The 15,977-nt window shown below is 37.4% G+C and overlaps 1 protein-coding gene across 4 annotated transcripts in view; it reads right to left on the reverse strand.

Annotated features, from left to right (window-relative positions):
* TPK1 (thiamin pyrophosphokinase 1) overlaps positions 1–15,977 on the reverse strand; it is a 316,777-nt gene that overhangs the window by 202,399 nt on the left and 98,401 nt on the right. The window lies entirely within an intron of this gene.

Genomic DNA, 15,977 nt, shown 5'->3' on the forward strand with positions numbered 1-15,977 from the left:
CCCAGATGCAAACCTACCACGTTATCTTCTATTTTAGACTTTTGGAATCTTTAGTAAGTCCCATTATACAATCCGTACATGCATCAGATATCTGTGATACTCTGGCTGACCTTCTAGCATGATCCCAAGCCATCTCCATTGTGCCTCCTATTCACCCGAGACCCTATTACGAAATTATTGCGACAAGTCACAACAGTCAAAGGCAGATCCTTCTGACTGTCTTCTGCTGGGTACTTCACATCATCTCCCGAGTCAGACGAGATAAACAACAACTGTATAGATATCACCATAAATGGTGAGCACGAAAAGTGAGAACTTCTATTAGCTCACTTCATAATATACAAACACTGGTAAAGCAGCAGCGACAAAATAATGAGATGTGACAGATCTCTGTGAGTGAGCAAAAATAATAAAATGCCTAGAACTACCAAGAAGAGCTGGAAGAGAAGAAAATAGCAATGATGGTGGCTGGTCCACTTGGCAAAAGTAAAAGCTTTTAAATAAAATTGACTTTATTGATGCAAATACATTACATAATAGAAGAATGCAGAGAGATTTGGAACTCATTTGCCGCCTTGCCTGTTTCTTTGGCACCCAGAATTCCATCCCCTCTCCTTATCTTGTAGATCAGTGGTAACAGATCTCAGAACGTATATGGGAGACATATTTCAAATGAGAGAGTCATAGTTGCATATATCAAAAGTGAAAACGTATCAGATCCTTTGTTACACAAAAAAGTGACGCATTTATCTTATTTTGTAGCGACAGAAGAAAAAAATACCAAATCATATCATCTCTGTACCTTTTCTAATACCTTTGTCAAGATATAAAAATATTTTAACACAATTTACTGAATTTCTAGCAAACAAATCTATTCTCTTAGTTAAACAATAACGATTAAATCTAAATGGTAATAGGAAGTTAACTTCAGCAATTGGGCCTTAATACAAAATAATTAGAAATTAAGAAATAATTACATATTTTTATTACCAAGTAAGGTAATAACTTCACGTATTATAATCTCATAACTTGACTATACTCTTTTTCAAACTGAGGACAAATAATCAGAAGCTAATTCTTCTTCCTATTTAGGGGGAAAAAAAAGCGTGGGGGAACTATTTGAAGACTGAGTAGAAAGAAGGGAGAGGAAGCAGGGATAGCGTCTCCAAAAGAGACGGAAAGAAGAGGAATCACTGGGTTCGGGTTAAAAGCAAGAAGCAACTACCCTAAAAGTCACACCGGGCCTTCTTTAGGCCAAGAGTTACAGCCATGTGGGACAAAGCACCATTAAAGAGCCAAGTACTTAAAGGTGGTGAATAAATGCCTCATTAACTACCACTTTTCTTAGTTTGTAAGTTATCTCAGTGCTTTCTTAGTCTGTAAATTACCTCAGTGCATTCTTAGAGATAAATTAATCTTAGTCTTTAAAGCATGATTTATCAAGTCACGAAAAGGCTTACTTTTAAAAATAGTTTTTAATAGGCCAGTTGCTTTCGAGTTTAGTCAGATAAGGGACCAGCTATAAGAGACAAAGTTGAGAGACAGTCAAAGACCAGATTAAGCAGCCCAAGGTATAGAACAGAGTTTAAGTATAAAAGGAAGGCATTAAGGGTTTTAAGTTTGAGAGTGTTCCGTTTAATTTACCTATCAAAGATCGTTCTTCCTCTTATGTTGGGAAGAGGTTAGAGAGAGATGAGACTGGAAGTAATGAAGCTAGTTAGGAGGCTATTGCACTGTCCAGGGAAGATGCCGGCTTAGACCAGGTCTGTGGCATTTAGCAGGGAGAAATGGATGTACTTCAAGTTACATTCAGGAGGTGGAATTGACGGGATTGGCTGAGGGAGCGGATATGGAGGGTTGTGCAAAATGAACCAGAGATGACCCCCAGGTTCCTGTCTTGAGCAACTGACAAACACTGGGGCCATTTACAACTGTTTAGCATTCCCTATACTGTTTACTTGTTCCAATGGTTGGCCACAATCCATAAAATATTTCTTGCCATTCTTGCTCCTCTATCATCTTTCAAAATTTTCCTGTTCCATTTATATTATAATCATATGGGCCAACCTATGCTCTCCTTACAATGAGAGATGTGAAGTTTTGAATAGCTCTTCTCCCACTTTTCTCTACATTGCATTTACCTCAAGGTGTCTCTGCCTAGTAGAAATGTTTTATACTAATGGTATTTAAGAATTAAAAGGCATTATCAAAAGTTTAATAAAAATTTAAAACATGAAGTACACTTTGTAAGATAGATGCATTGTTAGTAAGTATTGTTCAGAGTAGTTTTATTGTTTGGGCTTGAGTTTGGGTTTCTTTGTTTGTTTTCATTAATCTCAAATCACAGGAAACATGAAACCAAACTGTTAGAAAGAACCAGAGGTAACTCTGGATGTGTAGGTTAACTTCTGGTGAAAAAGACCTGGTTTGAAAGCTCAGGAAGAACTGTGACGGCAAATACCAAAAGAGAAAACTAAAATAGGTCAGTTTTTTCCTGCTTATCTTTTTTAAAATTATAAGAATAAGACGTGTTATTTTCAGGAAATTTAAAAAATAATGGAGACTATAGAGATGGCAAATAAGCACATGAAAAGATGTTCACATCATTAGTTATTACAGAAACTCAAATTAAAACCACAGTAAGATATCCCTCCATACTTACAAAAACGGCTGAAATAAAATACTGTGATTTTATTTTACATCAAATGCTAGCAAGGAAGCAGAGAAATTGGACCATTTTCACTTTGCTAGTGGTGCTTTATTACAACATGATTAACCTCACAGCAACCTGAAAGGCTTGTATTTTATTTCCTGTTTTACGAACAAGGAAAAGAGCTCCAAGACACAAAGTGATTTGCCCCAAGTTACGCGACAGATTTTTCTGTCATCTTCAGAGTGAGAACTCAGACGTTGAAAATAAGAAGACTTTTCATTTATGTGTTAGTGGAGTTAGAATTAGAATTATTGTAACAGTGGAGCCAAAATTAGAACCTAGGTTCCCTTGATAATAAAGCTCATATTCTTTCTGTTATACCAGGAACCCTCCACTGTGCATTCCAGACAGCTCAGCAAAGCAAAGTGAAGCATAAATGATGAAACTATACAAGCTTACCGTGTAAGAACCTTAAACACCAACTTCACTGCTAACAATAATGCCCACGGTTGTTCCAATGCAATAAGATACATGGTAAGAGTCAGACAGGTTCACATCTACTGATCCAATAACCCATTCGCAGAGCTGGCTACTGTCCTACTAAAACCAAATGGAGAACAGGTTGAAGAAATCCTAAGAGATCTTTTAAATGTCAAGTCACTTTTACTGACTTTAGCATACTGGAGAAAATGCAGTTTGCCTTCTGTATCTATCAGGTTTCAGTCAGGAGACAGCATGCAGTAATCTGAACAGAAAAAGTAATCTGAACATGAGAAATTAACATGGATTGGACTAATGAGGTGGTTGAAGGTAGAGAAAACAGGAAGAGCAGATCTAGGAACCAGCCACTGCCCCTAAGACTGAGAACAGACAACACCGGCAAGAGTTCAAGGGCAAGACTAGCCAGAAATCCTCCCTCTGAAGTGCAGGGGACACCATTCACAGGGAGGTGCTGGCCTCGTAATTCACTAGGAAGCCTCCGGAAAGGTGCTGGAGGAAGCCAGTCAAGGGAGGTGTCCCACTTGGCAGTAATCTGCCAGGAAACCTCCTGAGGAGGGCGTCAGGGGACAGAGAAGGTGACAGGCACTGCCGACCACCAGGCACTGCAGAAAAAACCATGCATGCTGCAGGCAGCTGACATGACAAAGACAGTGGAATCAGGAAGAGAAACCCTTCGTCCAGTAATGTCCCTCCCATGCCCTCTGTGGACACAGCTTAACATCATACTCGTTACAAAGGAGAAATGCTCAAAAGGCCCAGCTCTTGTTATCTCAGAGCAGATAATGACAGATGGATTTGGAGCTGAGACAATAAATTGATAACTTCATTAAAAAAATATATTGTTCTTTCCCACTCAGACAGTGAACATTTATTTATCCAATTGGGCATTTCCCAACTGTTTCAATATCCTGAGAAGTCTAGAAGAGTCATTTCCTTCTTCCCCTCACATTCTACTGTGTCCCAGCCACCTTCAAGCCTGATGTGGTACCTTGCATGCACAAGCATTCCTTAAGCACTTGTTGAACTGAACTGAAATACCCCACAGCCCAAATGTCTTTGAAAGGCTCCGGCTATTCTAGACTTTTTAAAAATACTTTTGATCTTAACTCACAAGGGTGCAAAAGGTGCTATGGGATACTGAGTTTATTATGTATTTTCCCATAGAGATCTGGATTAAAATTCCAGCCTGAAATATAGAACAAAGTTATAAAATGCACTTTTGTACTTGTGTACATCAAAGGACACTTCTCCATCTATGCATCCTTTTTCAGCAAAGGAGTAAAATAATTCATATGAAGGGATAAATCAAAATATCCCTAGTATTTGTAATCCTAAATTTTTACTTTCAAAAAAATATAGTACAGACCTGAAGGAAATCCTCTGAATATATAAAATGCATCTTACAAATTGAGAAAAATTTTAAATACATTAAAGACTAAGATACCATCTCTATGACCACCACCTAAATTGCCAGTTGTTATCATTCAGTACTTTGCATCACAAAAAACTACAGAAACATATTCTCTAGATCCGTCCCTAATGACCCAACCTACTCTCCTGCACTTACCAGTGATATACACTCTTCTGGACGTAGGGTTTACCTTTACAGTTTGGCTTTTGTTTTTAATTATTTTATTGAGGTCATATTGGCTTAAACATTGCGTAAATTTCAGGTGTAATCACTATATTTCTGTTTCTGTATAGACTGCATTGTGTTTACCACCAACAGTCCAGTTTCTATCTGTCACCATACACATGTGCCCCTTTACGCCTTTTGCCCTCCCCGTCATCCCCTTCTCCTCTGGTAACCGCTAATTTTATACAGCATGCATTTGCATCAATGAGCAATATATAATATTGTGTGATATGTGTTATTTTCAATTTTTTAAAAATAGAGTTGTGAAACTTGATTTCATCACTCAACATTATGTTCTTGAGGGCTTTCCATTTGGAAATACAAATCTAGTGCATTACATTAATTTAATTACTCTACAGAGTTAATGAATGTTTCAAAAATATTTATCTGATCTCCTATTACTAGACGTTCAGGTGGTTTACATGTTTTACTATTTTCTAAAATGCTGAAATTATCATTTAGATGCCTCTTTGTTCACATACGAAACATTTTCTCAATGGTATATACCTAAATGGATAATCACTGAGTCAAAGAATATACACATTATTAATTTTACCACATAATATCAAATTGCTATCAACAATGACCGTATCAATTGACACAATTGATACAACTGTATCCATTTTATTTTTTTATTTTATTTTTTTAAAGATTTTATTTTTTTCCTTTTTCTCCCCAAAGCCCCCTGGTACATAGTTGTATATTCTTCGTTGTGGGTCCTTCTAGTTGTGGCATGTGGGACGCTGCCTCAGCGTGGCTTGATGAGCAGTGCCATGTCCGCACCCAGGATTCGAACCAACAAAACACTGGGCCGCCTGCAGCGGAGCGCGCGAACTTAACCACTCGGCCACGGGGCCAGCCCCCTGTATCCATTTTATTTTTTAAGCAGTAAACTGAAACACATACACTAGCCTCTATTTGTACTAAATAGGTGTGCACAGAACTTGATTACAAACTTGATTATGACTCCTCTGGTAGAAACAGATCTGTCTATCAGTAAAAGTCAAAGGTGCTGGTTGTCAATGCTCTGGATTTGGGGACATCACTTGGAAAGTAGACCCTGAGTGGAGACTGGCCACCCTCTTAATTTCCTCTCCTAGTTGTCCGCTGCAATAAATTCTCAGCAACGTCACCTCTTCAAAGCCTGCCACTGCCCTACCTTATGACTGGAATGCAGGATTCTTCCCACCTCAGGGTCCTCTTTTTAGTCAATGTGCATTACTTCTCTTGACAGGAGATACTGATATTATTAGCGATTGGCATCAATCTACAAAATAACTCTCCCAGTATGTTCCATTCAATTACTTATTCATTTATTTGTAGGCATATATGGAATGAGCACCAATGGTAACCAGAAACCGAGCAAACACCAGACATGGGTCCAACTCTCAAGGAAACCACAGTCTAGAACCATGCTTTACAGTCACATGCTGCATAAGGATGTTTCAGTCAAGGGCGGACCACACATACGAAAGTGGCCCCACAAGATTAGTAACATAAAGACTAGCTGTGTAGTAGGCTATAGCATTTAAGCTTCTGTAAGTGTACTCTATGATGTTCGCACAATGATGAAATCACCTAACAACACATTTCTCAGAACATATCCCCATTGTTAAGCAACACACAACTGTACAATATGGTAGACACTAGCCACTTGTGGTACTGAGCATCTGAAATGCAGCTAGTCTTAATCGAGATGTGCTAGAAGTATAAAATAAACACTAGATTTTGAAGACAGTACAAAAAGAATATAAAAACATAATTTAGAATTTTTATATTGGTTATATGTTGAAACAATATGCCAAATATATTGGGTTAAATAAGACAGTATTAAAAATCAATTTCTCCTATTTCTTTTTGCCTTTTTAACATTGCTACAAGAAGATTTAAGTTTATATTAACCAGCACTGGTCAAGAAGTATGAGAGACAAATATCATCAGTGAGATGATTCCTAAGGTGGATTAATGCAAAGCTCTACGGGAGCATGCAGAAAGGACAAAGCCAATGCAGCTTTGGGCACAAGAGAAAGCAAACCACAGGAACTGAGACCACAAATAATAAAAATAATAATGTTTTATTATTATTTAAAAAGGGGGCCTGCCCTGTGGCCCAGTGGTTAAGCTCATGCACGCTGCTTCAGCAGCCCTGGGTTTCGCTGGTTCAGATCCTGGGCCTGGACCTAGCACCTTCATCAAGCCATGCTGAGGCGGTGTCCCACACAGCACAACTTGAAGGACCTACAACTAGAATATACAACTATGTACTGAGGGGCTTTGGGGAGAGGAACAAAAAAAAGTTTGGCAACAGATGTTAACTCAGGTACCAATCTTTAAAAAAAGAAAAAAAGTATGAGGGGCCTGCCTGATGGTGTAGTGGGTAAGTGTGCACACTCTGCTTCAGCGACCCAGGGTTCACAGGTTTAGATCCCAGGCATGGACCCATAAACCAGTCATCAAGCCATGCTGTGGTGGCACCCCACATAAAATAGAGGAAGATTGGCACAGATGTTAGCTCAAGGACAATCTTCCTCAAGCAAAAAGAGGAGGATTGGCAATGGATATTAGCTCAGAGTCAATCTTCTTCACCAAAAAAAAAATGAATAAATAAAAAGTATGAGTTACCTAAGGGGGAAAAGAGGTAGGAAATGAAATCATTCTAGGCAGAAGCCCAGAGGCAAGAGAGTGCAAAACCTAGCGAGATTAGCCAAAACTAGGCTAGGTTAGTCACACCACCTCTGGTGACTCAGCAAGATCAGCCATTTTAATTTGAAATAGCAACAATAATCATCTTTTTGTATTATTTCTCCCCTAAAGAAAGTAACTTGAGACAACTAAAACAAAACATAGAACACACAGAAAGTAACTTTTAACCACTTATCTACCTCTTGGTAACTATTATCTACTTCTATACCATCAGAATCACCAAATCTAAGGCTAGGCAGCTGTGTAAACAACATCCATGATAAGAGAATGCAGTACCCAGAACAAACCCTGTATCGCCCATTGCCTATACGAACCTGTTACACCCCAAAGAAAGAAGCTGAAGAAGTAGTTTACAACCTTTGGGCTTTTGCACAAGTCTTGACTCAAATCTACATGAGAACAGTAGGATCTTCACATCACAGCAATTTTAAAAAATACATAATATTATAGCTAGCTTTTCTCCATCCTAGAGCTTATAACTGACTTTCTGTTTTATTTTTTGTTTAATTATGAAATGAAAGGGATGCAAAATTAGAATTCCGATCAACTCGCCTGGTGAACAATATAGTAAGTTACACATTTAAGAATGTCTTTTATTTATTCTAGTCCTATCTCACACACCAAGTATCACCGAAAAACACTTATTCATGAGTGAAAATAAAAACAAGAAAAAGGTCAATGGAAAAGTAAAAAGAGACAAAGAAAAATAGTGAGATTTGTTGTTAGATGATAGTTTTTAACAGGACTTAAAAAAATTAATTTTCAACAGCTGGGAATTAAATTTGGCTCACGTTAAAGAAATCTTGCCGCTGCTGTTTGCAAACATGATGAATGGAGAGCAGCTTGCAAGCATGACGGATAAAAATAAATATTTCATTATGCAAAATGTGCTTCATTGTTTTGTTAGTAAATTTGAAATAATTATAAGTACTGCATGGCAGAGTGTCCTGTTAGTTATTTTCACCGACTGTTAGGTAGTTGTTGTTTTTCTTTTTTTTTTTCCTTTTTTTTGGCTCCAGTATATTTGAAAATAACTTTTCACATTTGATGATAGAAACTAAAATAACTACCTCCTCCCTCACCAAAGTATAGAGCCATGAACTTTTTCCTACATCTTTGATCTTTGAAACATAAAAAGCAACACTACGCAGAATTCATAATAAAAGGAAACCAGTGCCTCCGGATGGGATGGCAGGCAAATGAAAGTTACTCATATTTTTTTTTACAGATGTATTCAAGCTTGTTTTAATAATTCATAAGCTATACAACCTCATAAATGCACAAAGAAGTACAATATAGCCCAGAGAAATGAACTGAGATGGAAATATTGATCCCTACAAGATTTTTAATAAACGGAATACCTTGGTGTGCCCTCAAAACAAACAATCCTCATAGTACAGTGATGCCCCACTTGTTCATAGTTAACCCATCCGGGAAACCAACCCACAGACAGTGAAATCCAGGCCTCAAGTAAAACAATTAACAATCAGAAGAAAAATCACCAAGCCATGAAATGAAGGAAGAGCCAAGAAGCCAAATCCTAAATATTACTCTGAAGAAGGCTTTTGTTAGCTGGAAGAAATTTACTGAAATATTTAAAGGAAAAACAAAAAGGTACATGACCTTGTTTTAACACAGTACAGTGGAGAAGTCTCTGTTCTTTCTCCACCCCAAAACAACAGTAGGATGAAAAAAAAAATGGAAATCCCATCTTGGATAAAAGTAGGCAAAACCTATCACCCAATCAGAATCTATGTAAAAGACCGACCCAAGGCAGTGGACTGAAGCAGGGTTACAGGAAGATGCTGAGAGGAGGTCTTGGCCAAGGTTCAGATACAAAGTCAACATAGGAAGCACTCTGTTGCTGAGATAAGAAAGAAAAGGAAGAAAAGACGGAATTGTGAATAGCCGTCTGGCTGCCACTGCACAGGCAGCAGGGAGTAAAGGTTAAACACTCTCAAACATACACTCCTGGGTCCTAAAGTGCTTCACAGTGAATGAGAAGGAATGCGTGCCACCCCTGCTCTCCCAGCCCAACAGTACCCAGTTTCAAACCGGTGGTCCAGGGGGGAATTCTCAACTCAAAAATCAATCAAAAAGAAGTAGCACAGGATCTAGAATAGACCAAGAAGTTAAAGGAGAGAGAGGGAAGGAGGGAAAGAAAAGAGGAAGGGAAGAAGAAGGAGATAGGATCTAAACAGGAAAAATGGATGAGGAAAAGTCACCAAAAAAATGCTGCCACTAAGCGACCAGAAATCACGAGTAGAAACATCACTATGACTCAAAGAACTTAATGAGAAAGTAAAAACATTCAAAAAAGAGATACAAGAGCTCTTGAAACATATGGCAAAACCAACACAGAACAAGATGAATCAAGAGCCTGCAGATTCAGTGAAGAAATTAAATCTAAGCGAGAAGTTGTTTGAAGCAGGATGAGCATCACTGAAAATCCAGTAAGAGACATGTTAGATAAAATAGAGAAATGAGCAAAAAGAAATGGAAATTAGCAACAAATTAGAAAAGACTGAAAGAAAATAAAGAAAATCAGAAGTGGGAGACTTAAAAAAAATTTACATGTGTTTAATTACTTTCCCGTAAGAACACAGAACAAATTAAAGATGAATTTTTCAAATCAGAGGAAGACAAACCATGGACTGAGAGGGCACACACATGCCAGGAAAAACCAATACAGAATGATAACACTGAGACAAGTCTAATTCTGGACACGTTTCCCTTCTACATTTTTAATAAATTACCCACCTGTATGCTGTAAATAATATACCTAAAATAAAAAACTGAAAATGGGCAAAAGTGTACTTTGTAACTGAAAACACAAAGAGAGCAGGGGTCATGCATAAACAGTGGAAGAGTCTTTTTCTTTTGAGGAAGACTAGCCCCGAGCTAACTGCTGCCAATCCTCCTCTTTTTCATGAGGAAAACTGGCCCTGAGCTCACATCCGTGCCCATCTTCCTCTACTTTATACGTGGGACACCACCACAGCATGGCTTTTGCCAAGCGGTGCCATGTCTGCACCCGGGATCCCAACCAGTGAACCCCGGACTGCGAAGTGGAATGTGCGCAATTAACCGCTGTGCCACTGGGCCGGCCCCAGTGGAAGAGTCTTATTCCCCTCTCTCAATCCAAGAAGATAAAGGACATGGAAAACATAAATAGCTAGTAAGGTCCAATGAAGTGAAGTACACCAAACACTGTAATCTGAACACAGATCTTTTCCAGCGTCCCTCGCAAATTCATAAAAACTAACTATATATCTAGGCCACAAAGAAAATGGTATGAGAATTCCAAACAGTGAAAATAGGACAAATAACACTCTATGATGACAATGCAACAAAAATATAAATTGTAAAATAGAAAAAACGAAAAAACTAAGAGTTGCAAGGATTTTCAGTCCTTAAGCAGAAAGGGAGGGATGGGGAAGGGGTTTATAGTTAAATGAACTATTTGGAAAAGAAACTCTGTTAACCTAATCATGAACAAAAAAGGAATTATCTAAAAGATATGGAGTTGAAAAGCATAAAATAAATGAAATCCCTGAAGAAAAATATAACCTAACCATAGCACCTCAAATCCTGACCTGGGTCTAACAAGGACAGCCAAGAATATGCCCAGACAGTAAAATTTAAGGCTATTCTCCAAAGAAAATAAACATGTCTAGAGGGAATGAGGTCGGCAACAGAATTTACTGGTACCCCTGGGACTTAGGGGTCCCCCAAGCCTCCTACGCCACTCACCTTCACCTTTAAGTGAAGACTACCAGCCCAAAAATCTGACCACATACAAGTAGCTTGAAATCATCCTTCTGTTACTTAGTCTAAATATAAAAAGACAATCAAGGACTATCAGAATGTAGAAACCAGAAATATGAACAAATAGAAAAACTAAGGATCCACAAAAAACGTTAAGAATATAGACAAGAACTGGGAGGGTGGAGTGAGGAGGTGTGTGGGGAAACTCTAATATACTCATACAGATTTGGGGTAAAACTGCATTTATAAAACAAGAATAGGTTACTATGAAAATGAAAGAGGCAATGTCAAACAAATTTTCCTATGTTACTGGAAAACTTCATAAATAGAGGGGGAAAAAGGACCTCTACACCTCACAGCATACACCAAAATTAATTCAAGATGACCATACTATCATCATAGATGATTATTTATGATAGAGTGATCATAGATATAAATGTAAAAGCTCTATAAAACAACAAAGCTTCTAAAAGAAAACATGGAAGAAATTCTTTTCAACACTGGGGAAGATAAAGTTTGATGTCTTAGGATATAAACAACATTAAACATTTAAAATACCAATAAATTGAACATTTAAAAATTTGATAAACTGGATGTCATCAAAATTGGAATTCTTTAAAAAAACATTTATTCATCAAAAACAAGCATTAAGAAAACAGAAAGGTAGGGCACAGATTGGGAGACTATGTTTGCAATACATACATATATGTGACAAACGTCTTGTATCCTAAATATATAAACAATGCCTACAAATCAATAATAAAAAGACCACCAATGTAATAAAAATTAAGCAAAAAGATCTGAGCACTTTAGAAAAGAAGATATACAAATGACTAAATAAGCATATGAAAGATGTTCAACATCATTACCATTGGGAAACGCAAATTAAAACCACAATGGTGCTACTTCACACCCACCAGAACGTCTAAAATTAAGAAGACTAACACCAAATGTTGAGAGGGTAGAAGCAATTGAAACTCTCACATGCTGCTGGTAGAAATGTAAAATGGCTCAAGCACTTTGAAAAACCTATCGGCAGCTTCTTCTAATATTAACTACACAATTATCTATGGCATTTTACCGAAGATCAATGAAAAGATATGTCCACAAAAAGATTTGTACAAGAATATTTACAGAAGTTTTATTCATAAAGACAAAAACTGAAAACACCAAATACAACCCATCAACAGAAGAACAGATTAAAAATGTGATATGTTCATTTAACAGAATAGTATTCAGAAAAAAAGAAGGAAGAAACAGGGGAAGCGAGCAAGCAAACTACTGACACATGCAATAACATGGATGAATCTCAAAATCTCTTTATTAAGCAAAAGCATCCAGACACAAAAAGAGTACACTCTGTAGGACTCCATGTATGTGAGCTGAAGTTCAAGAAAAGCAAAACTAACCTAGGCTGATGGAACCAAAAGAATGGTCACCTATGGGTGGTGTGGGAACTGACTAGAAGTGGGTAGAGGAAACATTCTGTGGCGACGGAAATATCCAACATCTTGATTAGAGTGGTGGTTGATGAGTGTATAAACCTTATCAAAACTCATCAAATTGCACACTTACCATGTCAATTTGCTGTATAGAGATTTTCTCTCAATTTTTGATAAAAAATCATAAAGACCTACCAGGATTTCCAGGAGAGTAGTGTGGGTATTTTTAGTTCAGAAACTTCCGCAGGTGAGGATAACATCCATTTCTAGTCCCGAGCACTAAATTAGACCTACTACCACATTTAGCAGCTAAGGTTCAAGGTTCAAAAACTGACTTTGCTCTAGGGTAACATGGTTAAGACAGAGCAGAACACGTGTCATCTCCTGCCACATCCAGTGTGCTTTGTGCACCTATTTATTATATGGTCAACTAAAGTTACTAAGCTCAAATATATAATTTAGTTCAATTAGACCTAAGACATCATTAACAGAAGGAATACCATTGTTATATGTACCCCCAGGAATGGAAAAAACTACCAATTAAATCATGATACAATGCTTTATTTTCACTAAGAAGTAGTTATACTTATTTAAAAAGGTCTTTTTCAACTAGGTTTTAACACACATCAGTCATGTGCCTACGTTAAAAGTAAGGGTAAAACAAACTGGATGCAACCTTGCAAAAAAAAACCCCAGGGGATTACAGCTATTTATTCTTCCAAGAATAAATATCTGCTTCACAAATATAGACAAAATTTCTACAATCCCTAAGTAACTATATTGTAGGCAAGTGCCTTCCAACTTCAGTCTTGGGAAGATCCTCATTTATTTAAGAGGGCTTGCATACACTTGTTCTGCAAGTATATATTTATTTAAAATATATAGTATTGGGGCCAGCCCAGTGGTGCAGCAGTTAGGTTTGCACATTCTGCTTTGGTGACCTGGGGTTTGCCAGTTCAGATCCCGGATACAGATCTATGCACTGCTTGTCAAGCCATGCTGTGGCAGGTGTCCCACATATAAAGTAGAGGAAAATGGGCACGGATATTAGCTCAGGGCCAGTCTTCCTCAGCCAAAAAAAAAAAAAAAAAAAAGGATTGGTGGCAGATGTTAGCTCAGAGCCAGTCTTCCTCAGCAAAAATAAGAAGGAGGATTGCCAGCAGATGTTAGCTCAGGGTTAATCTTCCTAAAAAAAAAAAAAAAAATATATATATATATACACACACACACTATTGATGACTGAATAATTTCATCAATCAAACACATTTCCTGTGCTACTAAATGCATGATAATGTGTGAATAAAAAAATATTGCTTCATTACTAGTTCCATAATATTTTCCTCCATCTATTTTACAAAATAATGTCGGAATTCAGACTATTCAAAACCTATAAACATATTCTACCGCAGGTGAATGCAGAGCTCTACTGAGGTGAAGCAAATTTAATATCTGTCAGCACTCACAAACCTGCCAGAGTTAATATTTAGTAAGTCAACGGTCAGAGTGGTATTCAGCAAAAGCATGGTGAGAATCTTATGGGGGACAAGTTAAAATGCCGGCTCCCAGGCCTCCCCTGACTACGATGCATTGTTCTGAGGGAGAGCCTTGGAATCACAAGCCATGGGTGAATCTGACCATCAGACAAAGTAGCGGACACTGTACTAGAATATGTAATATCTCAGAATATTTAATTACAGAGAACATTTCACTAATCATGAAGATTGCAAAAAGGCCTTTCAAATTCACTACAAAATGAAATGCGGATTTTGTCCTTCATGTGGAATTATTATAAATCAAATGAGATCCACAGATATATATGTATATTCACATACATTTGTGATTCTGAAGAATTTAAGAAAGCTACCCAAAAAAAAGTTCAATTCCTGAAATGGGGAGAAAGAGAACTATTTTACACACTCGGTCAATAAACTTCTCGCAACTAAGATGCATCACTTTATAAACAATTCTGCTCTTCCCCTATTATAACTGCAAATTGTAAACTTACGATAAGAAAATTTTACTCTAATAATGAAAGCAAAATGTTTGCCTATTTAAGATCATATTTAAAATCTCTAAGTTCTTCTACTTATAGGTCTTAAAGTCTGGATTTGTCCAGTAGAACTCCACGCGATGATAGAATGTCTGATATCTGTGATGTCCAAAATGGTGCTCTCCACAGGTGGCCACTGAGCACTTGTGATGTGGCCAGTTGGACTAAGAAACTGGATTTCAAAATTTATTTAATTTTAATTAATTTAAATTTAAATAGCCACATGCAGCTAGTAGCTACCATATTAGAAACAAGACGGGTTCAAAGGACGAAGTGGTTATACATTTAAAGTTCACTTTCATTCAAATGAGATCTGAGTTGAGACCATTTTAAGACCCAATTGAGCTGTTTGATTGTAACAGCACATGACTAAATTACAAATGGGACAGCATGACCAGCAAGCAACGCAGAACAAACAAACAAAATCACCGCCACTACCAGCAATTTAAGATTTTTAATAATAGAGTCTTTTTTTAATTTCCAAGAGTTACTTCTGGTAATAACCTTTTAAAAATTTTTATTAGCTTTTTTCCCTCCTAATATTTTCCTCCCTTAAACAACAAGAGAAGTAGTAGTGTTTATCTAAAGCATTAGTGCCTTATGTCCCTAACAGCAAGGATGGCTATATTCTTTCCCCTTCAGGCTTCCGGGTTCTCTCTCCATCTTTTTCTTTTTAAATTTTCAGCTTATCTTTTCCTTTCCTTTTTCATAACCCAAGAAGTAGTCTCTCAGGCTTCCCCTCCCTATTCACAACTGCTCTTATCACTCACTGTACTCTTTTTCGCATTTCTTTCATATACTCACTTTACATTTGATTTTCTCTTACCTGGCTCTCTACAGCTACCCATACTTTTCATCTCCTCTCCTTCTCCTTCTTAGAAACGATGCATTTTCCTGTGGAAGAAATTCTAAAGCTTTTTCGCTCTCTTAATGAGGCTAGTAATTTAAAAAGTCTTTTTAAAGGGGTTTAATTAATCTTAGACCCCTCTCCTTTCTTCATCTTGAAAAAGGAGAATTGGATGTGGAGGTTGAGAAGGACCACGGACCAATCACAACAGTCCTAAGCACTGGCCCATTCTTCAGTAGAACAGGCATGATGATGATGACGACAAGAAGACGCTAACTCCTCTCCCTCTTGGTTCACCTTTATAAGAAGCTAAAGTCAACATGACTGGCACAATGATTAGAAGCAAATAAACAAGGAGAAGGGAAATAGTCCTCAAA

The sequence above is a fragment of the Equus przewalskii genome, chromosome 4 (assembly GCF_037783145.1).
Source record: "Equus przewalskii isolate Varuska chromosome 4, EquPr2, whole genome shotgun sequence".
Classification (NCBI taxonomy): domain Eukaryota; kingdom Metazoa; phylum Chordata; class Mammalia; order Perissodactyla; family Equidae; genus Equus; species Equus przewalskii.